This window comes from Prionailurus viverrinus, chromosome F1, assembly GCF_022837055.1.
Source record: "Prionailurus viverrinus isolate Anna chromosome F1, UM_Priviv_1.0, whole genome shotgun sequence".
NCBI classification, from domain to species: domain Eukaryota; kingdom Metazoa; phylum Chordata; class Mammalia; order Carnivora; family Felidae; genus Prionailurus; species Prionailurus viverrinus.
Window position 1 is genome coordinate 10,206,865 of NC_062577.1, and position 27,689 is coordinate 10,234,553.

The following is a 27,689-nucleotide window of genomic DNA, read 5'->3' on the forward strand; positions in this document are numbered from 1 at the left end:
TGTTCCTAGGTAGTCAGTACCGTATTTATTCCCATTTAACAGAACAGTAAACTGAGGCATAAAGGATATAAGTAACTTACCTGAGGTTACACAGCTAGAGTTGAGCTCTGAGCTCTTCAGTACCATACAATAGTGTAGAATAACTGTATCAAAGATGATCTAGAAGAGGTTACCTCTGCCCTTACCAACCCCAAAGCCTGTGTGATCTCTGGATTCTTTCTGATGTTCCCATATTCTACCTTGGATAACCCTTTCCTCCTCTACCCTCAAACGCCACAGTATGACATTCTGGAAATAAATGAGCACAAGCTGTAAAATGATAAATTGTTAAAGAATCAATCCTTTCCAGACCCTGCTCTTTTATTTTCATTCTGGGAAAGAGTGTCAACTCTGCTCTCTAGAACCTAAGTGCATCCCCTTTCTCTACCCTGGGAGGCTTCCTCTGTTCGTGCCAAATGTGGGCAGAGATGTCAAGCTGTGAAGGAAGGACTCCTTCGCACACTTTCTGGAGTGATGGGCGATCGCTCGGCAGTGAGAACACTGTAATGGCTTCTTTCAGTCAACGTGCTGTGCCTGGGAGAGGTGAGAAGTTGGAGACAACGGGTCTCAGAGAAACAACATGGGTCAGGCTGTTCATTTCTCATTACAGGGATTGCATTTCAGTGGCTGCTAATCTGAGGACAGGGTCCAGACAGAGATTAATGAGAAACCCTAACCCTCTCTGGAATGTGGGCAGATCCTGGGGCCTCAAGGCCTGGCCACAGAAGAAGCAGTTTCGGGAGCCAGGAGCCCAGATTGTCTAGAGTGGAACATTAGAATCTTGGCAAAGGACAGATGAGCTCTCATCACACAGTCCTTGGTCTGGAGTCTGGTGTGTGATACTCAAGTCAGGTTTAACCCATGGCGATGAGGACGGACGGTGAGGCCAGGAGACTAGGTGTACAAAGGGACATATTTAAATTTTCGTTTCCGACAGAAATTATGATGGATTGCTTTTAATCTGGAGTGTGATGACCATGATCCCTCCTGCAGAGAAATATATAAAAGATAAGTTTTAATCTTTTGTGTTAACTCCAAATTCTTCCAATGAATAAGAAGGGCTTGGTTCATTTGTCCAACTCTTCACCCATTCGCCGAGCTGACAAGTATCTATTTGGCACCTAATACACCGTGCCGGGCACTGGGGACACAATGGGGAGGGAAATAGACTTAAATAACTTTCAATTTGGTCAAGGGCAGATGTGAAATGAGCATGTACTCAAATAAACTGTAATCTTAATTGTAATAAAAGCCATGAAGCAAATATACAAGAAAGAGAATAATGGGGGTGGGATGTCCACTCTCTATTTGAGGATCTAGGAAGATTTTTCCTGGTTCATACATCCTGGATTCTTTGGGGTTTCACTCACCGGTGATTTAAGAAATGAGGGCTGTGACAAGATTCTCTCAGTGGGGTCCCCATAAAAATCAGGAGATAAAGGTGGATTTAGTAGGGGAAGAAACTTCCATCTTTTCTGTACATTCTCCCACAGCATATGGAAGTCAGATCTGTGTGGTTCACAGCCTCATTTCCAGCACAATGACTAGCTTGTAATAGGCGTTCAACGAATGTCCATTGAGTAAGTGAATAACTGAAACGCTGACATTTCTCTGCTTCTCTCTTTCTGTTTGAGTGGATTAGCACCAAGCTGGAAGTAAGAGGCAGGCCAAACTTTGGGAGTTGGATTCAGCTCGTAAATCCCACACTGGGCCTTTATGCCCGAGAGAATATATGACCAACTGGTAGACAATACCAGAAAAAGGTCCTGAAGGCAGATGTCAAAGACCAGTAGGAAGGAAAGAGAACCATCATTCGAGGCCTAAAGTTTGGGATGAGGCAGTAGGTCTCAGCCAGTCTAGCCTTTTCTTTCAGCCTTAGTAACATTGGTCCAGGCCTTCTCAGGGGGCTGGGACCCGCTCTCCGCCTGCCATCACTGCCTTTGAAAGTGAAGTGAGACCTGACCGGCTCTGGAGAGACAATGAGTCAGGTTCGGGTGGGTGGAGGGAGGAGGAGTAGAGGGAACACTGAATAAAATACTTTGTCCCTTTTGTGTCCTTTATTAAAGGGAACTTCCCCAATACTCCTCTTTCTACCCTTCCCTCCTCACTTTCTGAGTTTTTCTCCATAACGTTATGAGTATCTGATGTAGTCAGCAACACATCATATATCTATCTATATCTATCTATCTATATCTATATCTATCTATATCTATCTATCTATCTATCTATCTATCTATATATCTTCTCTGGAATATAGGCTCTGGAAGGCATTGCCTTTACCTTTTTGTTATCATATTCCCAGCCTTCAGTTGAGTGCTATCACACGGTAGATGCTGGGTAAATATATACTGAATGAGTAATACAACACAAATACAACCATCAGCGTGGTTAAAAACATCCAAAACAAAAGAAAACAAAAGAAAAAACAGAAACCTTACCTGTGACCACAAAGATATTAGCATCGAGACTGAACCCATTTCCCGTTTGTTTACTTGTATTTTATTTCCCAGTTATCAAGCCTCCTGGTAGATTCCTTTATTCTCACGGTTCTAAAGCTCCCCCAGCCTCTCTGTGTTTTCCACACACACTCCCAACCCCTGAAAGTCTTCCCTATTTTTACAATGCCAGGAAGGACTGACATAACAAGACATCTGGTGACCCACTTACAATGGGCCACACTTAAAGCCATCCTCTTTAAAGGGGACTGTTTTAAATGGACCACCCTGTATGCTACGTTAGGTTGTGCCTTTGTGCCAATAAGCTCAGAAGTGTTTCATAAATAAAAAGATGATGTTAGGGAAAAGAGTTCTCTCTTTCTTTTTGTCTTCTAATTCACACGGAAAATTTTAGTGTAGAAATCTCCTGCTCAGCTGTGCAATGACAAAGCAATTCAGCCCAGAGAGATGATGCTTTGGGTTTGGAATCGATTATGATAGGTCGATACTGGAGAGCAGGCTTCCATTTGGGGAGAAACTGAAGAAGACTACATTCTACAGGAAAGATCCTTCTAGATAACGGATCCTCTAAGCTTCACTTCCTGCTTCCTAAAGGGCTTCTGTTGGGTCCCCGAAAGGAGCCTCAAGGTCAAGAGGGAAAAGGGAAGGCAAGCTAATTTATAGCTGCTCCAAGAATGCAGTTGCTGGATATATCCTGACAGGGGGTTCTGTTGTGCTTTGAAGAATTACGGGAAAATTCAAGCTCAGAATGAGCTTCTGTAATATGAAAATTAAAACTCCACCCCAAGCCTTCACCCGCATCTGAAGCCAAGTCCATTTAGATGTGCAGGAGGGATCTGTTTACTTTGTATGGAAAATCACTTTCTTTTTATTAGCAAGCTCCAGGGTTTCCTGATGATCTGAAGGGCTGTTGCCTCTCAGAGGGCAGTCATGGGGCATTCTTGGCACCCGCAGGGGCCAGAAGGACTGGAAATTTTATTTTGCAACATTTTCTGCCTGCGTTTTAACGTCAAGGAAGACAAATGGTTCTGATAAGTTCAGCGATACCTTTGGATTTGGATTGACTTTTTGTCCTGAGCTGACCTGGAGAGGTGGAAAACCAAACCAAATGGAAACAAACAAAAAATAAAAACAAACCCCAAACCAACATAACATGAACAACTTTTTCTCTGCAAGCCCATCGGTTCCAGGAGGAACAGCTCTCCTGTTCCCACTGTCATCAAGAAACCAAACACAAGACTTGCAGTGGGCATAGGGGAGGGTGAGGGGGTAGGGGATGGTCTTTAGACACATTTTCAGTTCAATCTTTTCCTTGCTGTTACCCTGCCCGCTCTTGTCTTCCTGATATTGTTCAGTTGTTCACCTCTAACCAGCTGGTCATCCAGATTTCTCCTCATCTCCCCACATCCTATCAAGAGACCTTCCTTAGCAGGTGTGCCTTAAACATTCCAGTTCACAGCGATCTCCCCGCCGCTCGACTGTGAACATTTTCCAGGGTCCCAAATACTCTACCGCTAGAATTGGGGTTTTTTTCCCCTTCTATCCCTTTACCCTACCATTAAGTCAAATGAATTCTTCCTTGCAACCTTCTGACTCTCCTAAGCTGAAAGGCTCCCTACCCAGGAGCCCAGATCCTTCAGTTTCAGCAGCCCGTAGGCTCCCTGGCTCAACCAAGGAACGACTCCCCCAGTGGCTCCTCTGCCAGCCCCCTCTGCCTTTTCATGCCATCTAACCCACGTGTCCTTATTCTCTTTCCTTTACCATCCATTCTCTGACACCAGATCCATTCTTCGTTCATGTTCCCTGGCCCCGAGCCCTCCCGGTGCCAATGTGGTCCATTTGTTGAGTGATCCTGTCATTCAACTCTGGCTCATTACAAACTGTGTAGGCCCTAACCTCACGCTTCCATATGGCCTCACGATATATTATTGTAATTATATTCTCTGCAGTGGGCAAAATGAAACACATGCTGTGGCAGTGGCTGTGTTTTAAGCTGATTGCCAAGGCAGACTAATAAAAAGTGAGCGAGGTCTCCTGTAGGACTGTTTCCACCTATTGGCTGCTTCCGGGAGTAGGATTTCCTGACAGTTACTACTTCGCAGTCAGATAACATCAAATGCCTGCTTCTGGACCTTGCTCTTAGGTCTTTAGACTGCATAGGTGATGATCTTAAGTGGGACTGTAAGAAAACTTCAGCAGTGTGTACCAGGAAGTTGGAGGGAAATTGAGGATAAGGGCGGGGGGATAAGTGGAGATGGTTTCACGTAATAATTAGAGCCAACATTTATTGAGGAACTACGTTGGGCCAAGTGCTAACTAGTTATTTTGTATATGTTCTCTTAATTAAACATCGCTGGAGTCTTTCAATTCAGAGCTATTACTAGATCCTACCTTCCAGAGTTTATTTCCTAGTCTGTTGTTGCTCTGCATGTGATCTAGGAGCTGACAAATCTGGCTTCACGTCTTTCCTTTTTTTTTTACGTGGGCGCAAATCTTTTTAAGTTTTTTTCAAGTTTATTTATATCAGAGACAGAGAGAAAGAGAGAGGGAGAGAATGAGTGGGGGAGGGGCAGAGAGAGAGAGGGAGACACAGAATCGGAAGCAGGCTCCGGGCTCCGAGCTGTCGGCACAGCGCCCGACGCGGGGCTTGAACCCACGGACCGTGAGATCACGACCTGAGCCACGCTGGAGGCTTAACCGACTGAGCCACCCAGGCGCGCCCCTGTGTGGGCGCAAATCTTAGTGCTTTAAAATGAGAGAATCAAGTTTTCAACTGTAAAATGTAGGAATGATAATACCTGGTTAATGGGATTGATGTGACAAGTTGCAGGAGTGCTGATAACACTGACTCTATCTTTGGCCCTCCATCGTTTCCATGTCAGATCAATGGCCTCTTTGGGAGCTACGTGTTCTGGGCCCGTTGGAGATTAACATATATACCTTACAAATGCCTGCCAAAGCTTGGGGGGCCTCCCAAAGCTCGCTTTGGCCTCCCACGAATCTTTTAGAGATAACTTAGTCTTTCCCCTTTCTGTCGTACAGGTGGCACAAGACCTAATCAAAGCTAGCTGTCACCTAGGCACATGCGAGCCTTCTGATCTCACCACGGCGCCCCTCTGCGTGTCCCTTGGCTCTATAAAATCTGCGGACTGATGTCCGGACTTGGGGACAGTAACTGTGCAGCTGCCATGGACCCCTGCCCCACCCGTAAGCTAGCCCGGCTACAACTCTGTAAACCGTATGGAGTCACCTGCTTCGTTTCCCACTCTCAAGATGCCTTCTCAGTTTGGGGGCTACTTCACTGTCCCTCCTTCACCTTCTGAGGCAAGTAGAGTAGATGTTACGTTTCGGGGGGGATGATAGTGGCTATCCTACAGCAGGTGCTCAAGACACGAGAGCATTGGTTCTAATTTTACCTAAGTAACGTGTATAGCAAAAAAACAACCCGTTACAAAATAGGCAAAGGAGAGGGGTAGGCGTTTCTCCAAAGAAGATATATGAAAGGCCAACACGTACAGGAATAGCTGCTCAACATCACTAGGCGTTAGGGAAATGCAAATTGAAACCACAGTGAGACATCACCTCATGCCCGTTCGTTAACAGTCATCAAAAAACCAAAGATAACAAACGCCCGGCATGGACGTGGAGAAAAGGGAACCCCTGTGCACTGTTGGTGGGAATGTAAATTGGTTCCTGCACTGCTGTTGAGACTGCAAATTGGTGCAGCCCCTATGGAAGACAGTGTGGAGAATCCTCAAAAAAAAAAAAAATTAAAAACAGAACTACTCTATGACCCAGCCACTCCACTTCTGGGAATATATCCAAAGGAAATAAAAACACTGACTTGGAAACCCCGTGTCCATCGCATTATTCACAATAGCCAAGACAGGGAAATAATCTGTGTCCATCGATGAATAAATGGGTAAAGGAGTTGTACTGTGTGTGTGTGTATATATATATATATATATATATATACACATATATATACACCCATGTATATATATATATATATATATATATATACACACACACACACATACGTGTATATATATATTGTGTATAACACTGCTCTGCAATATGTAGGAAAGTTAAGACAGGATCCTAAGAGTTTTCATCACAAGGAGAATTTTTTCCTTCCTTTCTTCGTTCTTTTCTTTTTATTGTGTCTATATGAGAAGACAGATGTCACCTGGGCCTCCTGTGGTAATCATTTCACAGTATCCATAAACCGAACCATCATGCCGTGCTCTTTAAGCTTTGCAGTGACGTACGTCAATTATTCCTCGACGAAGCTGGAAAACATAATAAAGTTCTTTATTTAAGGTTTTGCGAATGCAAAGTTATCACCTGGATTCATAAAGGTTCCGAGCCCTTTAAAGCAACGGAGCCGCGGGTGCTCACAGAGCTAGTGGGGAAAAATGGAAGGAAAAGTCGGTAACACACAGACACACAGCCGCGCGGACACACACACCCAATCAGGCCCACGGATGGGGTCTTTAACAGTAAACCGAGGTTCACTTACAGAGCTCCCATAACAAATGAGCATATGGTGAGCATTTGAGAGAGAGAATACATCCTTCCTCGAAGGGAATTTAGGAAGAAAAGGGAATGTCTTAAAAAGGAGAAGAAATGAGAAAATTAGGGAAGCTCTCTGTGGTTTACCCTTTGTTAAAAATTGCAACATAGGAGCTGATGTCTGCGTTTGGACCTCCGAACTAAGATGCCCTCCTCCGCACGACAACTGGAGAACAACGGGTCTTCGTGCCCTTTAATCCATGACCCCTGGAGATCAAGTTACGTCTTTGAAAGCACTTTTCTTTCTCCGGGCAACTAAATGAATTGAAATTGATGTCCTTAATTGTTTTCTAAATTGCAATTTTTCTCCCCCAGATGTTTTTTATCAGTGTTGAGCCCAATGGGCTCTGTCAGTCACACGGGGAGATGAAGTCATGTGGTAATAAAAGACAAGGGGCTGGGAGAGGAAGGGACATGCCATGCAGTATATTGTCTAATTGAAAAATGCGCCACGTCAATGCCGAGCTTGAAATCTCGGCCTCCCTGAGGGCTACTCTCAACAAACAATGCACACATCTTCTGCACTGGAAAGATTAGGCTTCTCCCCTTTCTCCGTTATTAATTCAGGCCAATGCCAGAGTTTCCTTCCTTTGCCTTTCTCGGGTGACGTCACCCTACTGGAACTGTGGTCGGAGGTAACAAGTTCTCGAGTGAAAACTTCAGCGTGGGAGGGAAGGCATCGGGGCCAGAGGGCGGGGGTTAGGCTGACGGCCTTGAGGGACAGCACTGGACCAAGCTCGAACCTTGTAGCCGGGAGAAGAGAGCCGGGGCTTCTAGCCGTGGATGGTGGGAGAAATCGTTGCTGACGATAACACAACCTGAAACGGAGAGGGATCTTGTGGGAATGCAGCACTAGGGAAAGTCACAGAGTCTCGGGCTCAGAAAGCAGACCACTGAGAGCCGGAAGCACAGACAAAATGGGAAGGGTGCACGTGCTTCTCATCGCAGGAAGGACAGGGCTGTAGACACGGGGCCCATGGCGGCCCTTGAGGGAGACTGGAAGGCAAGGAGAGAGCTGATACAGACAAACCTAAGGAAGTGATGGGGAGACCCCTCCCCCAATTCTCCATTATGGAAAACAGAGAAGCACGGGCCGACCTACAGAAGTGTGGGTCTAGAAGGTCCTTAGAGATCTTTTCTAGTCTTTTACCTATCCTCATTCTGTGTTCCACTTGACCCCAGTGGCATGAAATCAGTCCAGTGTTTGTAGACTCTGTAGGAAATAACTTGTAACCAATGGGGCTTTTACCAGCCCTCACCGTCAGGAAGACCCCCCCCCCCCCCCCCGCTTCTTGTATCAGAAAAAAAAAAAAGCTTCTTTTCTCTTGTCCTGTCATCACGGAAGAAGGAGGACACCTGGTCATTACAGAAGAAGCCCAATGAATCGCTCATTTAATTTTCTGCTGGTTTAATTGAGCCGTACTTCGCATTTGCTGGAAACAGACTCCAGGGACTTCTCCAAGTTCTTTGATTGCACTGGAATCTTGATGAATCAACCTCTTCTTTGAAATACGAGGACTATTGCCCAAGGTTTGTAATCCTTTGTAATTTTCTTTGTAGTGATGTTTGGAGTAACTAGATTCGAACTGCATGAGAGTCAGTCACACATAAATACCAAAGCTCTAGGGGGAAAAGTTGCACGGTAGGAAGGTGTAGATGGTCAGGGCTTTGTCTGGGTTCTAACATTTAACCTTAGCCTTAACCTGTTTCTCAGAGTTCTTCTCTGGGCTCAAACCAGCGCCATCATCAGCACCCTGCCTCTCATCTTCTTGTCCTTCTTCCTCGTCTTTTCCTCCTATTCTCCTCTTTTCCTTTCTTTCTGACTTCAACTTCCTTTTTCCCTTTTTCTTTTTCTTGCCTCTTTCCTCTCTTCCTCTTTTTTCCCTTTCTTCTGTTCCTCTTCCTTCCTCTTCCCTTCTTTTTCTTCTTCTCTGGATATCTTCCTTTTCCTCTTCATTTTCTTTTATGTTTCCTCCTTCACTTTCTTCTTCCCCATTCCTGATTCCTCCTTTTCTTTTTTTCTCCACATTTTGTTTTGACTTTTCAGTCTGTGCCAAGACTTAGGGAAGTGTTTTTCATATGCCATCTCGTTTCACCTTGGTTTCAGCCCTAGATATTTGTTAAAAAAGTTTTTTTGAAACAGAGCACAAGCAGGGGAAAGGGGCATTGGCAGAGAGAAAGAGAGAGAGAGAGAGAGAGAGAGAGAGCAGGCTTCATGCTCAGTTCAGAGCCCAACAAGGGGCTAGATCCCATGACTGTGAGATCATGACCTGAGCCCAAATCAAAAGTTGGACACTCAACCAACTGAGCCACCCATGTGCCCCCTCAATATTTTTAGGATGTTTAGTATCAGAAAAAATAAGTAATTTATCCATTCACATGGCTGGGTCTCTGATTCCAAATCCATGCTTTTAATAAAAGCCTCTCTAGGAAGACAATAATAAATATAGGGGGCAGAAAGAGTCAAACAAAATTATAATCATTTAAACGCAGAGCCTGAGAGAAGGAAATGATTTTGTACTTGTGAAAATTTGGAATTAATTAGGGTGAGATAACTATAACATCATGTTATAAGCAATCATTTTTAATGGAAAAAATCTATAAAGAAAAATAATAGAGGCAAGACAATAATTTGAAATATAGAAAGATCTTTGTGAGAATAAATACTTATTTATTAGATCTCCCTGAAGATCGTCAAGGAGGAACGAATGTGCTGTTGCAAAGGACTCAACATTCCTCGTGAAATGCATATCGGTATTAGTTAGGATCAGCTATCAAGTAACAGAGGACCAAATTACAGTTGCTTTACATTTTACTAAAAGAAGTCTGGAGGGGCGCCTCGGTGGCTCCATTGGTTGGGCGTCCAGCTGCGACTCACGTCAGGATCTCACAGTTTGTGGTTTGGAGCCCCGCGTCGGGCTCTGAGCTGACAGCTCAGAGCCTGGAGCCTGCTTGGATTCTGTGTCTCTCCCGCTCTCTGCCCCTCCTGCACTTGTGCTGTCTCTCATTCTCTCTCTCTCTCTCAAAAATAAGTAAACATTAGGGGCGCCTGGGTGGCTCAGTCGGTTGAGCGTCTGAATTCGGCTCAGGTCATGATCTCACGGTCCGTGGGTTCGAGCCCCGCGTCGGGCTCTGTGCTGACAGCTCGGAGCCTGGAGCCCGTTTCAGATTCTGTTGTCTCCCTCTCTCTCTGCCCCTCCCCTGTTCATGCTCTGTCTCTCTCTGTCTCAAAAATAAATAAACGTTTAAAAAAAAATAAGTAAACATTAAAATAATTAAAAAAGTTAAAAAGAAGTCTGGAGATCATAGTGGTTCATTTCATTCTCTTTTTTTACTCTACCATTATCAGCATGTTGGCTTTTGTCCTTACACTTGTACCTCATTATGCTGAAATAGCTGCTGCAGCACCATCTTTTCACCTTGTTACATTTAGGGATGGAGGAAAACAACTTTTTCTGTGTGGGATGGTTTTTTTCTTTTTTTAAAGCAATAGCATAGTTACCAGAAGCTTGTCCCACCCGGCTCTCCCAGCAGACTCTCTCTTCCGTTTTGTTAGCCAGATCTGGGTCATATGCCAACGTCTGACTGCTGGCAAAGGGAATGTAATGGCAGGTGGGGCCGGAGAAGGGGCTAAACTTCCCCAAAAGTAGGAAGCCTGGGCTTGCTACCAAAATACATTTGGAGGTTTATTAGTAAGTAAGAGGCTGTTGGGTAGATGACGAACAACGTCTGCTACACCAGTTTATTCACTTCACAGGGGAAAATGCCTTCCTCAGTTTCCCTCAACGGAAGGCAGACCCATCTGGGATATTTTGCTTTCAGGCAAAAAAGATGGTGAGGAAACCAGAAACCCATGAAATATTATCATCAGTTTGACTGCTCCTTTCAAACTTTTCGATATTCTGTTAGCATTCTAATCTAAATACTAGAACTTTGAGCAGGAAAGTGGAGGAGAATGGCTCAAAAATAAAGAGCAAGGCAAGCTTTGTTTTTTTGAGAGGGAATGGACAAGTGAGGGGTAGGTATGTAAGTAAACACGTGTCACTTAAGATGGATGAGGGTTTCCACGTGGCGCATGAAGAAACAGGGCGAACTTTAGTCATGACGAAGGGGTGAAGCGGTCAGGGGCTCCGGAAAGGCCTGAAAGATTCAGAAATAGCATTCTTACTTTTTTGGGTGAGCCTGGCCCAGTGTGTCAAGGTCCGCAAAGACACTCTAATATCCTAGATAGCTAATAATAAGAATGATGATAATAATAATATAGGGGCACCTGGGTGGCTCAGTCGGTTAAGCATCAGACTTTGGCTCAGGTCACCATCTTGTGGCTCGTGGGTTCGAGCCCCGCGTCGGGCCCTGTGCCAATAGCTCGGAGCTTGGAGCCTGCTTTGGATTCTGTGTCTCCCTCTCTCTCTGCCCCTTCCCCACCCATGCTCTCTCTCTCTCTCTCTCTCTCTCTCTCTCAGAAATAAATAAACATTAAAAAATTTTTTTTGAAATATAGTTCCTATGGTCAGGCATCTTTCTTAGCACTGTACCTATGTTAAGTCCTTTAGCTGTCACCTGCATTAGAGCAATGATTTATAAGTGGCAGAATGTTGTATGTGTCCCATGGCTCCTTAACTGCAGTATCACAGGCTTTTTGACATTTAGGGCAGCTGCATGGAGAGCTAGATCCAATGGACGTTTGCCCATTGGCTCATTTCTTCTCTCTCATTTCTTCTTCTTCTTCTTTTTTTTTTAGTGTTTTTTTTTAAGTTTATTTATTTATTTTGAGGGAGAGAGGGAGAATGTATGTGCACGTGCATGAGCCCGGGCGGGGGTGGGCAGAGAGAGACAGAGAGAGAGAGAATCCCAAGCAGTCTCCGAGCTGTCAGCACAGAGACTGACATGGGGCTCGAACCCATAAACCATGAGATCATGACCTGAGCTGAAACCAAGAGTCAGAAGCTTAACAGGCTGAACCACCCAGGTGCCCCTCTGTCTCTCATCTCTTGACATTCTTTTCCAGTTTATAGTTTACCAAGGCCACTGTGATCTTTGGTCTGTGATCTTTGGTTAGTGTGGTGCAATGCAGCCTCCTTGGGAGGAAGGTGCAGTTCCTTGGGAATGTCTGTGCTTTTGACTGGTATAGATTCTTCAACTATTTTCCTGTAACTTGTTCAATGGCTAATGAACTTGGGTCATTTTCAGAACCACAGCCAAATATCTTAAAGCTGGCAGCCATAAGTTTGCCTTTTTCCTCCCCTGGAATCCATAATTTCATTACATTATTACCAGCTAGAGCATTCACCAGTCTAGCTCAAACATTTTTGGATGTCTTGTCACGAACTGTTCATTGTTAGATTTTTCTAAAGGACCAGCAGCCCTTTTGTGAGGGGCAGGGCCCAGTCCTCCATGACCAGCAGGTTCAAAGCCACTGATGGTCCATCTGGCTGCTGCCATCTTGTCAAGGCCAAGACTAGAATTTAAACCAGGCATTCTAGCTCCAGAGTTCACGTTCTTAACCCTTAGCCTCTGTTATCCCTTTAGAATCTGTGTTTCTCACCACTATATTAGAGTACAGAAGTTGTGGCAAGTTTATAAATTCAAGAGCACAACTAAAACGGGAAAGACCAATCAAGACTGTGTCATAGGGGTGAGGAGAATAGGTCACACAGGGCAAGGATAAATTGGAATATTTGGGGAAAGAAATGAGGGATAGTTCTATTTGGAAAGGGAACAACGTGGGAGGAGGAGAAATTTGTTTTTTTTATTTTTTTTTCAACGTTTATTTATTTTTGGGACAGAGAGAGACAGAGCATGAACAGGGGAGGGGCAGAGAGAGAGGGAGACACAGAATCGGAAACAGGCTCCAGGCTCCGAGCCATCAGCCCAGAGCCTGACGCGGGGCTCGAACTCACGGACCTCGAGATCGTGACCTGGCTGAAGTCGGACGCTTAACTGACTGCGCCACCCAGGCGCCCCGGGAGGAGGAGAAATTTGTAGAGAACGAATTAGATGCGTTTTAGGTTGGCTGGTAACTGAGCTCTTTATTTTTTTTAATTTTTGAATTAAAATTTCTTTTTAATGTTTATTTATTTTTGAGAGAGAGGGAGAGATAGATCGTGAGCCGGGGAGGGGCAGACAGAGAGGGAGACAGAGAATCCAAAGCGGGCTCCAGGCTCTGAGCCCCCCACGCGGGGCTCGAACTCACGAACCGCGAGATCACGACCTGAGCTGAAGTCCGACGCGTGACTAACTGAACCACCCAGGTGTTGCCTTAACCGAGTTCTTTTAAGTTTCCTATCTGAGGTTAGAGCAGAGTGGGCCGCTGGGGGCTGCCGTCCGAAGGGTTCTTTTACTCCTTTCTCACTGTCACTTGACCTCTCTGCCTCCTGGGGACCCTGACAGCGGTACCAGGCTGCTGTACCAGAGTTCCTTGTCCTGACATGGAGAAAGTACTTTCCAATATCCCAGACCAGCCGCAGTGGACGGAGATTGGGAAGAGGGGCCTTCATCTAGGGAGCAAGTCTTGTCTACCCAGGGATGTAGGCCTCAGTGGCCACTTGCGCTTATCAGATGATTGACGTGGCCGGCAGTGGGCCAGCCATCCAAAGTCTTGAGGCCTTACTTCACAATGTAGTAGTTTCTTCTGTCACGTGGAAGGGCGGAATGGACTTCCAGAACCTTGTTTTCCTGGTCTGGTGGTGGACACCATCTTTTTTTTTTTTTTTTTTAGTTTTACTTATTTATTTTTGAGAGAGCGAGGTAAAGAGAGAGAGTGAACACAAGTGGGGGACGGGCAGAGAGACAGGGAGAGGGAGAATCCCAGGCAGGCTCCACGCTGTCAGCACGGAGCCCGGTGCGGGGCTCGAACTCCCAAACCGTGAGATCGTGACCCAAGCCAAAACCAAGAGTCCAACGCTTAACCAACTGAGCCACTCAGGTGCCCCAGTGGACAGAATCTTTGGGACAGCAATTCCATGATCTCTGGTTAGCAAAGAAGCACGTCAGAAGATACTTTCCTGCATGTATTCGTCTGAAGGTCAGATGGAGGCGTGGACCCCCGTGACAGGCTTGCCGCGTGTCCCAGCCACCAGCTTCCAGCAGCCTGACAACTGTATTTTCAAGGAGTGAGGAGCCTGTAGCACTTAGGGCATCTTAAGGTACTGCATCTCATGCAAATATTTCTCTTTAAATGTTTTTTAATGCTTATTTATTTTTGAGAGAGAGACAGACAGAGATGGAGACAGAGGGTGAGTGGGGGGAGGGGCAGAGACAGGGAGACACAGAATCCAGAGCAGCTCCAGGCTCTGAGATGTCAGCACCGAGTCCGATGCGGGGCTCGAACTCACGAACCAGAAGATGGTGACCTGAGCCGAAGTCGGCCGCTTAATCGAGTGAGCCACCCAGGGGCCTCTCAAATCTTTCTCTTCGCAGATAAGAAAACTGAAGCACAGAGAGATGAGAAGATTTACCAAGCTACGCCCGAGACCTAGGATCCAAGGCTCTTTCCCATACACACTCCTGCCTCGGATCAATGACATTCTGGAAATGCAACGCGTAACTATGACTGCGGCAAGTAGTATAGAGAAGGGACATTAGAAACTGTGACAAGGGCAAGCCAGTTTGACTCGGCACGTTGCTTGAAACTGAGGCTTCCTGGATGCTGAATTGCAGGAGGTTACATGCATGGACTGAGCCCTGCTTGGGGGGATTAATCTCCTAGCCCACAAGAAAGTGAAGAACTCTGCCGTGCACATTTAAGTGCTACTATTCAGGGAACTTGGAGAGGTCATTTACCAAATAGCTCCTTTACCCTTCCCACCAAGAATTCACTGCTTTAATTGAGGGGAGTGGTTTTTTGGAGAATTGGCCGGCCCGACATAAAGTGGCATTGTAAACTTCAATCGTTTGCTTGCCGTTCTCTGGGGTTTTACTCGTTTGTTTTTTTTTTTTTTTAAATAAAAACTTGTTCTGTAAAGGTAATATGAGTTCTTGGTTAAAAAGTTTTTGTGAAATCCAAAAGAATATGTAAGCGAGAAGAGAATCTCCACCTGAATTCTGACTCTGAGGCTTCTAGATCTCTTTTCTTTTTCTTTCTTTTTTTTAAAAATTTTTTTTAATGTTTATTTATTTTTGAGACAGAGAGAGAGAGAGAGCATGAACGGGAGAGGGTCAGAGAGAGGGAGACACAGAATCTGAAACAGGCTCCAGGCTCTGAGCTGTCAGCACAGAGCCCGACGCGGGGCTCGAACTCACTGACCGCAAGATCATGACCTGAGCCGAAGTCAGACGCTTCACTGACTGAGCCACCCAGGCGCCCCTCTAGATCTCTTTTCTAAAGACAAAACCCCCCAGAAGCTTCTTCTGTTTTCCTGTAAGTGTATATTAATAGAAAATGGGCTCTTTTTATACGCACGTTGGCATACCAATCTCACTGTATTGTACCTCTGCTTGTCTCGCTTCATGTTTTTCAAAGATTATTACCGATCAGCATGTAGAGATTTATCTCATCCCCATCAATTGCTTTAAAAGGTCGATGAATTCTAGGCTACCCTATTACGGTTCCTGTCTTTCTAGAGCCTGCCACGTGGCCAAACCCTAAGAGGTGAGTTTAACCCAGCAGATCGCATGGATTGGTCCCAGAGGGCCTGATGCTTCTAGGCCCCAGAATCCAGGAGCCCCTCTCCACCACGTAAGCATCCGGGGCGACTGTCCCGTAATGGGATCATCTGTCCTGCTCTGATTCTCAGATGACCTTCCTGGTGCGGCTTGGAGAAGGGGGTTGGTGGGGTCTTGAGAAGCTGGCTTGTCTTGCATTTGTCTTCTTGCCTGCTCTGGCCGCGCGGGAGTATGGAGACCGTACTGGGAGATCTCTCCGAGGAGACATTGGGTTTTGCCGGCAGGCAGGCCTCCAGGCCGCTCAGCGGAATGTCTTTGTGTCTGTAGCTGCAGGAGGAGCCAGGAGGCTGTGCTTCCGGGCCAAGGGAAACACCACTCCAGACTCAAGACCACGACTTGGCAGAGACTCTGGGGCCGGCTGAATTTAGGAGAGGGCCCTCTCCTACCTCTTCCATGCCCGAACCACTCTTTCCCAGTAACCCTGAGAGGATGGGGTGACTCAAGCTATCTGGTCTATTCACTTGCCTGGGTGAGATGGATTCCCACCTCATTCTGGTACAGCAGGAAAGGCGAGTGCCTCTTTCCCTCGCTGGGAAGGAAGGAGAAGGCAGCCAGAGTCGAATCAGACCTCTCGAGAGTCAGCAAGAGTCTTGGTCTCTGCTTAGACAAATAATCTCGAGGAGATCTAAATCCCCTGTTCATTGTGAAAACAGACAGTGCCAGAGTAAAACAGAATTAAATTGTTTCTCTTTCATGGCAGCTGAAGTGTAAAAACCATTCTATTCTGACCTTGTGGCAGGAATATCCTGACACCTCATAAATTATCCTAAGGGCTCAGGGCCTGGGGGGTGGGGGTGGGGCTTGGGAAGGCTGCAGGTTCACGCTGCTGTCAGCCCTGAGCACAGGCCTTCCTTCTGGCCTTTCTGACAGGCAGGCACCCGTGCTAGGATGTGGAGGAAAGTAGTTTCCTCAAAGTCAGTTTCTTCTGAGTTAGGACAAGTGTTTCCCCCTCCTTTTATGTATTTAGAGTTTGTATGGCCACAGGGCCTATTCCACGGGTGGTTTGTGAAGGAGGCAGGAAAAGCACGGTGATGTCTCCCGAGGCTGACAGAACCTCTGAAGTAGTTTTAGAAGCCTCCCATTTTCTAAGGAAGAAAGAGAAAGGGGAAGGAAGGAGAGGACAGAGTGAGAAGGACACAAAAGACGCAGAAATGAATTAAAGGGGAAGGAAAAGGAAGGAGGGAGAAGGAAGGGTGGGTGAGGGAAATGGTTTCCATTCAGACGGGGCCTCCCACCGCCACCCCCACACCCGGTTGGTTATGGGAACCGAGGCCACCTCCTCACAGGATGGAAGTCACAGTCACTTCCTGGCCCCCTGGCGAGCCTTTTCTAGCTCCTACATCCATCTGTGCCCTACACACAGTAGGTGCTCTGTAAATGTTTGTGGAGTGGAAAGATCCACAGATTGGTCTCCAGAGAGGGAAACGGATGTATTTTGGGAAACTCCAAGTACGTAGAACAAAGTCATTTGGAGCAAACAATATTCCTGTAGACTGAATCACCATAAGGTTTAAAGAATCTGGGTATTTGTGGGTGTGTCTGGACATATTGTGTGTGGGAGCGTGGGTGGGTGGTCTGGACGGGTGGGTAATAAGTGACAGGAGGGCCCTTGGAAATATAAAGGGCTCCATAACTACTGTAAAAATAAAACTGGGAATAGCATGCCCAGACCTCCAGCCATGCAGTGACCAAACTTGACCTTGGCAGAGATGAATAATATTGTGGAAATGGATTCAAGAATTATTAGTCAATGTTTTCAGTCCCTATGGGCTTTTTTTTTTTTTTCCCAGAGAACTGCTGGGTGGTTTTTGGCAAATGACTGCACAGCCTGTAGGATTCCAGAGCCTTTCGAAGCTCTTTCTAGACTCTGCTATACTGATGTTTTTTTTCCAAAAATTTCTGGTTCTTTTCTTTTCTAATGGGATGTCTTTTCTGGATCCCCCTTTGGGAAAGGAGTGTGATTTCTCATTTGCTTCTGCTTTTAATTCCTTCCTTGCTTTGAAATTATGTCTTAAGCATTGCTCATAAACAGAAAATAGATCCTCTTCCTGATTCCTCTGGCCTGGAGAAGAACAGCTGGTTAAAAACCTGTTTACACCGAGCTGCAAAATAGGTCGTAATATATTCTCTTCTTCAGCTGCCCCAGGGCACAGATACATACTCACTGGGATGCACAGTGTGTTGGTGAAGAGACGCAGGGCCAAAGAAGTGTTTTAGGGGCTGCGATCGCAGATAACCTGACAAGAGAATATTCTACACTACCCACACCACCACTGTGGGTGCCTGACAAGGTTGAGTTGCTGATACATATCTTCATACATATATCTGCGATCACCCTATGGCAAGCTCTCATATTTAATTTCGGTGTTGTTGTTAGAGGAATAGTAATTTGGAGGGTTGGTAACAGATCCTTAAACCCTGCAGGTATTTTGGGTACTGGGTAGTAAACAAGTCCTAGAAATAAAGTCTCTTAGATGCTGGGGATTCCATGCTACAGGATAGAGTTAAGGAATACCATGTACCTTGATAACCACCTTGAATACTGCATCCCTATTTTCTTTACATATATTTTTGAGGTTTACCTAATCATTCCCCAACTAATCAGCCTAATTCTTGATTCCACATGACCACCTCACTCTTAAAATTGCCGTGCACATCTGCCTGTATTTACGTTAATTTTATGTATTTTATTTCCCTCCCATTAGACCTTAATCTCCTTGAGGATAGGAATCAGCGCAATCTTTATTCCATATACACAAGTGCCTGGGATTGTTTCGTGAATCCTATGTGTCGTCAATCAATGCACTCTCTGAGGAACGTTTTAATATGAGGTTGGCTCGTTTTCCTAACTTCTTCTTCCATCCCTTTACTAGTCAGCACATGCTCAAGAAATGCCGATGTCAGCCATGGGATGGCATAATTATGGAAAAAAAATACAGTTCTAAAATTATATAATACACTTCAAAGTCAAGAGTAAATTACCTATGGATGTTCCATGGCTTTGTAGGTAGCAAGATGGCATTTAAATTGTAGGTATACATTTCTGACCATAAGCAATCATCCATTTGTTAATATAAAATATCTATTCAGTTACTAAATATTTGGATGCTTTCCTTGGGCTGTTCCCTTTTTTTTCCCTGGGGCATTCTATCGGATCCTTCACCATCAACACCTCCTAAATTTGGAGTCTGGTCCCAAAGTCAAGGGAACTGCACATAGACAATCAAATAAATTTGCTCTGTTTCTAAACAAGGTTCTACACCCCCCGGCACCATTTTCCCAAAAGTACTGACTCTTGAGGTCCCAGGGCTCAGATAATGCAAAATCATCGCTCTAGCATGTTACTCCAATCTTCTCTCCAGAACTTCTTCCTAGATTGCAGACTTCAGGTCTTTTACTCCCATGGTAATATTGGGCTATGTTAATCCTGGACACATTCATGAAATGCATTTCTACAACCTTCCTCCTCTTCCCCCTGCCTCGTGGCCATGCGTTGAATCCTGGACACCCAGCATGCCTCTCCTGATGTACCGACAGCTGCCTCTCAATGTTCTTCTGCATTAATACCAACCCATCCTAAGATTATTTCCCTCAGAAGCTTCCCCTTATGCAGCTGTCTTCATGAAAAAGGCAAAAAACCTATTGAATAAATTAAGAGATTGATTGCAATGACATAATACTTTGGAAATATACACTCCTTATTTGACCTCTTAGCGTGTAAGATCTTCATTTTAGGGCTCCAAATGCATTCATCCATCCTTCAACCTAGGGAAAGATTATGATTTGTTGCACAAAGAATTCAATGAAGAAAGATAGGAAAGAGTCAGCTTCTAGGACACAAAACAGGTTTGAACAACGGTCTGGAGAGCCAAGCAGGCATTAATAGGAAAGTTTTCCCGAACTCCCTCACTGCTGTCTTTAACGTTTGAACAACTCAGCCTGGCGGGCTTGTGCTCTGGGACTCCTCCAGGGTTGATAAGACAGCTCTTCTCCCTTGAGGTCTAGGCAGCTCCCAGGCAGCCGGGGGATAATGGATGGGTAGTTAAAAAAAAAAAGAAGCCAATCCTCTTTTTTTGGCTCCGGAGATTGGAGGAGGAGAGTAGGGGAGAGAGTAAAGCAGTGAAGGCATCAGACATTTCTCACTTCGTTTGCCCGTAGGTAAGTCAAAGAGAACTCCAAGAAACAGGTTGACACGGGCGGAGGCCAGCTTAGTGGCTGCCCTTAAACCAAGCTGGGTCACGGTCACACCGACCTGATCATGCAGAAAACTCAGGCAGAGAAAGGGTCTGCAGTTGACATTTTCATGAGCCATGGTTGCATAGACAGATTTCAGAAGGAGCTGAGAATCTCCCTATGGAACCTGGCAGAGGGGGTGTCACTGCCCTGGGGGAGGGGTTGAAGTGGTTCCACAGGGAGGATTGCAAGGCACACGTATGTCAAACCAGGGGCTAATGAATGGGACCTCAGTGGGGTCTCTGCCACCGACAGACGTGGAGGTGAGGCAGCGTCAGCCGAAGGTTACTGCTGAGCAGAGACCAACGAGATGGCAAATGACCCTGACCACAGACCTTAGCTGTGGAATGCCAGCAAGGTACACAGCACCTTGTTGACAAGGACGGTATCCCAGAGCTGGAAGGAGGGGGCAATGCTTCCAAAGACCCTGCTTTTCCCTATGGCCCTCGAGGTCCCACAGTCACCTCCCTCCTCTTCAACCTCCTCATTCATTTGTGCATCACTACCTTTAAGCAGGGGGAAGGAAGGCTTTCAAAGAGGTTTGAGATTAAAAAAAGGCTTTTTAAATTAATTTATTTTTATTTTTTGAGAGAGAGAGACAGAGAGACAGAGAGAGAGGGAGCGAGCTGAGGAGAGGGGCAGAGGGAGAGAGAAAGAATCCCAAGCAGGCTCCACACTCAGAATGGAGCCCAGCAGGGGACTCGATCCCATGACCCTGGGATCATGACCTGAGTCAAAATCAAGAGTTGGACGCTCAACTGGCTGAGCCACCCACGTGGTCTGAGATTGGGAGTTTTTAACAACAACAAAAAAAGACGTTACATACTTCTTAAATAGACGATTTAAATTATAGGATCAAACTGAATTTTAAGTGTGACTGGATTATTAGCATCATTAGTTTTTCTCACCTCCCCTTTGAGGCAGACTAGATGGTTTACCAATGAAGTGCTAAACCTTCTACGACTCTGCTTTTTCTTTTTTAAAAAAAAATTTTTTTTTTTCAACGTTTATTTATTTTTGGGACAGAGAGAGACAGATCATGAACGGGGGAGGGGCGGAGAGAGAGGGAGACACAGAATCAGAAACAGGCTCCAGGCTCTGAGCCATCAGCCCAGAGCCTGACGCGGGGCTCGAACTCCTGGACCGCGAGATCGTGACCTGGCTGAAGTCGGACGCCTAACTGACTGCGCCACCCAGGCGCCCCGACTCTGCTTTTTCTTATTTGCAGTGTGCGAGATAAATATTGTGATTCCCGTCACATAATGGCTGGCAGTAACTGAATAATTTGCCTTTTCTGGGATATGAATATATTTTTAAAATTTATTTATTTATTTTGAGAGAGAGAGAAGAAAATGCAAGTGGGGGGAGGGGTAGAGAAAGAGGGAGAAAGAGAGTCCCAAACGTTGATAGTGAGAAACCTGGCATGGGGCTTGACCTCATGAACCATGAAATCATGACCTGAGCTGAAATCAAGAGTCGGACCCTTAACTGAGCTACCAGTGTCCCTGGGATATGAATATTTTTAGTGTTTATTTATTTTTAAGAAAGAGAGAGAGAGAGAGACAGAGCATGAATGGGGAAGGGGCAGAGAGAGAGGGAGACACAGAATCCAGAGCAGGCTCCAGGCTCCGAGCTGTCAGCACAGAGCCCGACGCGGGCCCGAACTCACCAACCGCGAGATCATGACCTGAGCCAAAGTCGGACGCTTAACTGACTGAGCCACCCACGTGGCTGAATATTCAGGTGCCCCTGAATATTTTAATAGGTGAGTCTAAGAGGTCTAGCTTAGTAAATTGGAAGACTCATTTTGGTTTTTCTCTTGCATAGTCTTCGTGCCCAACATGGAGCCTGAACTCGTGACTCAGAGATCAAGACCCGAGCTGAGATCAGGAGTTAGCTACTTAACCATATGAGCCACCCAGGCACCTCTTCAAAGACTTACGTTTAAAGTTTAGAACAAGAGTTGGCAAACTACAGGCTGAAGACCAAGTCCGGCGCACTGTTTGTTTTTGTAAATAAAGTTTTATCATAACGCAGCCATGTTCATTTGTGTATCCATTGTGTCTGCGGCTGCTTTCATATTATGACCGGAGAGTTGAGGGGTTGCCACGGAGCCCACGTGGCCCGCAAAGCCAAACGTGTTTATTATTTGGTGTTTTACAGAAAAGGGTTGCTGACCCCTGGTGTAGAATGATATGGTTTTGTTGAGCATCTTGTCCAGTCCCCTTTTCACACAGACGAACCCACTGAGATCCTGAGAGGTTAACTGACATGTCCCACATGAGGCAACAAGTAAGGGGAGGGGTCAAAGTAACAAACCGGGACATTTTAAACACGGTGAAAGGAGAGTGGGGACACCTCTACAGGGCTGGGCTCCTTTGAATATTTTTGTCTTAAATAACACCCCCGAGATGACATGATCATTATGAACGAAACTTACTAAATAAACCCTAGAGGAAAATAAAAATGCTCAGCGAAAAGTCCTTTAAGCCTGTGAAATTACCTGGGCTTTGTGACAACAGACAGACTCCGTTCAGGCAGCGTGCCCTTTGGCACACCGAAAGGCCCCGCATTCGGAGACGGTCACACATTCTCATTATATTTTAGGCGACTGGGTCTCAAAGGAGCGTCCAGTGTCTCATGTTGCACGGCTGAGGGATTTGGAAAATGACGCTAAAAATTGAGGGCTGGAATGCCACGTGAAACTGCAGCTGGGAAGGTTGTCTGCAGCCCCGACCTGTTCTAAGAGGCTGACAGGGAGGCAAGGGCCGTGTCGCTCCGTGCCTCTCTTCCCAGGCTCTTGAAGACACCAGGCGACCGAGAAGCAGAACGTAGGATGGCTGTTAACTCGCTGTCTCTGCTCTCCTTCCTCAGAAGCCTCTCCACCTGTTCTCTCCTTTCATTTCCTAACCTCGCAGTCACTTTCCACCTCCTGCTGTTAGGAGCTGGCCCTGTCACTCCATGGACATAGGAAGGGCTTCTCAGCCCTCACCTCATTTGACCCCCTCTGAGACATCTGACATTTTTGCCCACGCCCTTTTCGGTAATGCTCCCTCCTCCCTTGGCTTATGCCCTGCGCATGTGATTTCCCCTGACTCGTTGCCTCTCCCCACACCCGTTCTTCGTCTGTCCACCGCCCTCAAATGTGGACCGTAGGGTCCCAGTCTCTGTCCTCTGCCTCTTTGTATATATTCACCGGCAAGATGTCATTTACTCTCCTGGTTTCAATTGCCAGAGAACTGGGGGGCGGTGGGGGCAGGGAGGGTGTCATGTCTCAAATCTGTTTCCTGCCTGTATCTCTCTTCTAAACTGTCCCCTTCGTGTCCATTTGTCCACAGAACACAGCCGCCGAATGTCGCTCACGTTGACTTTCTCGATCCCAGAAAGTCCAAAGCCGACACCATGATCGTTCCCCTAAACCTAATACTTTCTCTGATATTCTAAACTTATCACCCATCTGCTCCAAACCCTGCAGTGGCTTCCTGGAGCTACACAGAATAAGGTTACTTAATTCCATGAAGCCCTGCGTGATCTGGCTTCTGGCAGCCTCCTCTTGTACTTGACCTCTACTCTCCCCGTTCTTGCTAGTCCTTTGCTCGTCCCTTCTGGGTGATTTCTCTCTTTCTTTGCTCTAGTTGAAATCCCTTTTCCTTTGTCAAGTCGATGAGCATCTACTGAACTTCCAAGATTCAGTTCAAGTACTGCCTTCTCTATAACCCTCCCACAAGGCAGTGGACACTAGGAAAGGAAGGCCCTGGAATGTGTCATGCAGACATAGCAACTCTGTGATGGCAACCTGCTTCTTGCTGGGCAAGACTTTAGCTGGCTGTAGTCCGTTGTGGAATTTTCCAGTTCCCCCACCCATCTGGGATTATCTTAGCAGCTTCACTGAAATAGCTGTGGGGCCAAGTGGTAATTCTTGGAGTAATTTAGTCAGATGACTGTCAGTGAAAATACCTCTCGAGAAAACAATGCAATAACTAGAATGAGGATAATCTTAATAGGGGTAGAATATAGCCCTTCGCTCAGCATTTAGACTGTTACAGAGATGCAGCACCATGGGATTCAGGAGCAGGGACCCTGGAGTCGAGGTGCCAAAGTTTGAATTCCGGCTCAGCTATTTACTAGTTTTGTGACTCTGGGCAAGTTTCTTAGATTCTAAGTGCCTCGGTTTCCTCACCTGTAAAATGGAGGTGGCCATGACAAGATCTTCTAGACAGGATTGTGGCGAGAGGCGAATTTATACCGATACGTATGCATGCGTACCTATGCATGCATACGTGTGCATATTTATTCACACACACACGTTACTTAGAACAGTGCTTTGAAGTTAATAAGTGTGCCTATTCCTTTTTTTAGCTTACTAGATGACTAAGGGAGAAACCAAGGTTCAGGAGTCCTGAGGAAGATCCAGCTGGGCAGCTCCCTTTTTCACACCAGTAAATTCAACCAACGAGCTCCCAGATCTTCAATTAAACCACACGCTGAACGACACTCGTATATGTCTTGTGTTTGCGTAGGCTGTTATACTAGGCAAATAACTTTCACTTACTGTTATATTAGGTCGCAGTAAAAACCAGAAAAGAATGAACAGGCTTTTGAACATGCAACCCTTTATTTTATGTGCAAATACTTTGATGAATGCCTCCTTCCAGAGTCTGAGCGAGCAATTACAGAAACTTCAAACACCAGGGAACCCCATTAACACGAACCACTGTGTGCCCCGGTACATGTGATTTCCATGGCATTTGACTCCCACAACATCCAGAGCATAAGGAGTAGGAGGTATAAGTACTATCGTCCCCATTTTATGTATCAGAAAACAATCAAACAGAGATAAGAGTCCTCTGTTTTCTGATTCCTGTCCTATGCTCATCCTCGGTGTCTGTTTTTAAAAACATTTTTCAATCGCTTCTGGGCCTTTTGGCTAAGATCGAGTGTAGTATCTGTTCTTATCAGTTTAAAAACATTTTTCATGCCTGGTATTTAAAACAAAACAACAACAAAAAAAGGCCAGGCTGTGCTGAACCAATTTGCACCCTCGGGACTCTGTCCTGAGGTTCCGGAAAGCCCTTTTGATAGGTCTGTCCAAATTCGAGGAATTCCTTCTGGTGATTCTTATACCTCCGCTGTTACTGATACTGATCAAGGAGCCTAGTGGTACAAAAGGAGAGGCAGGGGATAACAGGAAGTAGAAAATCATTAAGCAAAGACAACAGGCTTATTACATGTTTGCCTGTTGTTCCCTAGCCACTGCTTTGTTGCCTGGTGCTGTCGCGTCTGTCTCCTGCTCCCTGTTTCTAGCACCACCAACGGCTCCCTCCCTTGCTACCGTGATTTCTGGCCTAGAACACCCTCCGCAAAGATATGATCTCCCTACAGCCGTTCTGACAGCCTTCCGACCTGTTCTCCACTTTGTCGCCAGAGTCATCTCTTGGAAATACCTATCTGATCACCGCGCTCCTTTTTGCTTAAATCCCCTCGATGGATTTGCATCGGCCCTGAGACAAAACTAAAGTTCCGCATCATCTGGCTCTACCTGCTTCTGGCAGACACCGCAGGCCGTTAATAATACCCATTCCCCTTCCTCCTGTGACGTAGATGATTTATATATCCCAGCATCCCTCACTCCCTTACTGTTAGGCGTGAGCACGTGACCGAGTTTCGCTAATGGAATGTGAGCAAAGGTGGTAATTGTGCTTTTCGGGCCCAGGCTCCAAGAACCTCTGGGAGGCATCTTCATGACCCTAAGCAGGTGGCTGGGATGGCGATACTCATGTTGACTTTGAAAGATGACAGAATCTCTGCCAGTGGATTCCCCAAGTTCCCTCATCACAACCTTTAACCTGGAATTGCCTTGGAATGTTATAGGAGAGAGAAATAAACACTTATTGTCTTGAGCCACGGTGGGGTTAGGTCTAGTTGTTGCCGTGGACTGGTCTCCTGTAACCAGTACGTTACATTTCCTGCCCCATCTACCCCCAATATTGCCCACGCCCCACGTTTCCACACCAGCTGAAGGGATATTCTGTCATTTCCTCATATTTGCCATGCTCCCTTCTTCTGTGGCACTTTGAATACACTATTAATCATTCCATTGACCCTTTTTGGTCAAATCTTGTTCATTCTTCAGATCTTAGCTCAGGTAATCAGGACATCTTCCTACTTCATGGAAAACTTTTCTGGACTCCAGCGCCCCTCTTCTAGGCTCGTCTCTCCATGTAGTCCTCTTTCACAGATCTTGTGATGACTGCAACTTTGCATTTGTTTTTGTGCTTACTTAATTACTTAACATCTCTTCACTAAAGTGTATATTTCGTGAAGCCCGGGACAGTGTCTGTTTTTTTGTTTTCCTTCAGCATCTGCACGGTAACTTGACATAAAGACCATAATTTTTATTGAATGAGTGAATCAGATTATGAATCCATACCATTAAAGGAAAAAAAAAAGCCATGTTAGGTGTAGTATGTAGTTGCAAGTTATGATGCAACACATATTTTTTCTCAATATAAAATGTCATTTTGCCACTTTGTTTTTAAGTGCTTTCACTAACCGTGGATGTGCTTTGAGATCATCGCCTCGAGGACACGGGGCTTGACGCACCAGCTTTATACTCTGTACCTGCCTCAGTTTCTTCATCTTGAACATTTCACTTTTCCTCCTAGTCGGTAAGCACACGCAATTCCTGGATTGTTTTTTTAATCCTAGAACCCTCTGGTTGGGGGAAAATGCTAGAGAATAAAATATACACGGCATAAGTGACATTCTAGATAGAACCTTTTGTGTGACGGGAAACAAAAAGGTACGAGCTTGATAAAATCGATCTGGGGGCTTGATTTCCAGTTAGGGTGGCCACACCTACGCGCACGTCTCCTGCGGTATTTGGGACACACTCATTCTAAAAAATTACTTCCTGTTTATCTGAAGTCAAATTTAGCTGAGTATCCTATAGTTGTATTTACTATTTATAGTTGTATGTACTCTATCCTATAGTTGTATAGCTCTATTTTCAGTTCTGTCGCTTAACAGAAACTTCACCTAAAATAAGAACTTTACCTGGAGACGACCATGTGAAGCACCATATTTGAAATGCTTAGCATGGCGTCGGGCACTATGTGTTGACAGTGGTCAAGAACTACTTATTCTTGTCATTAATGTATGTCATAATAAAAGCTTCTGTTTATTGCAATAAGATTCTGTTACATCTAATCACATGAGCTACCATTTATTGTGTGCCCCACTCTAGACAAGGTGTCGTTCTAAGCCCTTCACATGAGGCGTTCTATTCATTTCTTCCAACGATCCCGTAAAACAGGCATCACGTGATCTCTACCATACAGCTGAGACACAAAGAGTATGGATCACTGCTCCCGGGTGATACCGGGTAATAGCGGTGGAGGCAGCCTCAGAGGCAGCTGACTCCAGGACCTGCTTTCTTAACCTCCACGCCACAATTTCTGCAAGCCGCAAATGAGGCTGGGTCCATTTATGAATGAGCGTTCTTTCATATTTAATAGGACTGCCTTCTCTCAGCCCCTATGGAACCCTGGGGAATTGACTCAGCTGCCCACCTGGTAAATCAAGCAGCCATTTTGCATCCAGACCTGATTTTATAGAAATCTAAATACAGTTTACTAGGTTTACATGTTAGCACTAAAAGGAAAAAGTTCTCTGCTTACCTTTTAGTTGGGGCAACCCTTTGGTTTTATAGGCTTGTTTGAG

The 27,689-nt window shown here is 45.7% G+C and overlaps 1 long non-coding RNA gene and 1 pseudogene across 1 annotated transcript; one reads left to right on the forward strand and one right to left on the reverse strand.

Moving 5' to 3' along the window:
• Nucleotides 1-361: 361 nt before the first annotated feature.
• On the reverse strand, nucleotides 362-27,689 carry LOC125155496 (uncharacterized). The gene is made up of 3 exons (XR_007148246.1): nucleotides 27,647-27,689; nucleotides 6,685-6,787; nucleotides 362-1,026 (listed from the first exon to the last, which is right to left on the reverse strand). It is a non-coding gene; the product is annotated as an uncharacterized LOC125155496 (long non-coding RNA).
• On the forward strand, nucleotides 24,875-25,000 carry LOC125155904 (uncharacterized; annotated as a pseudogene).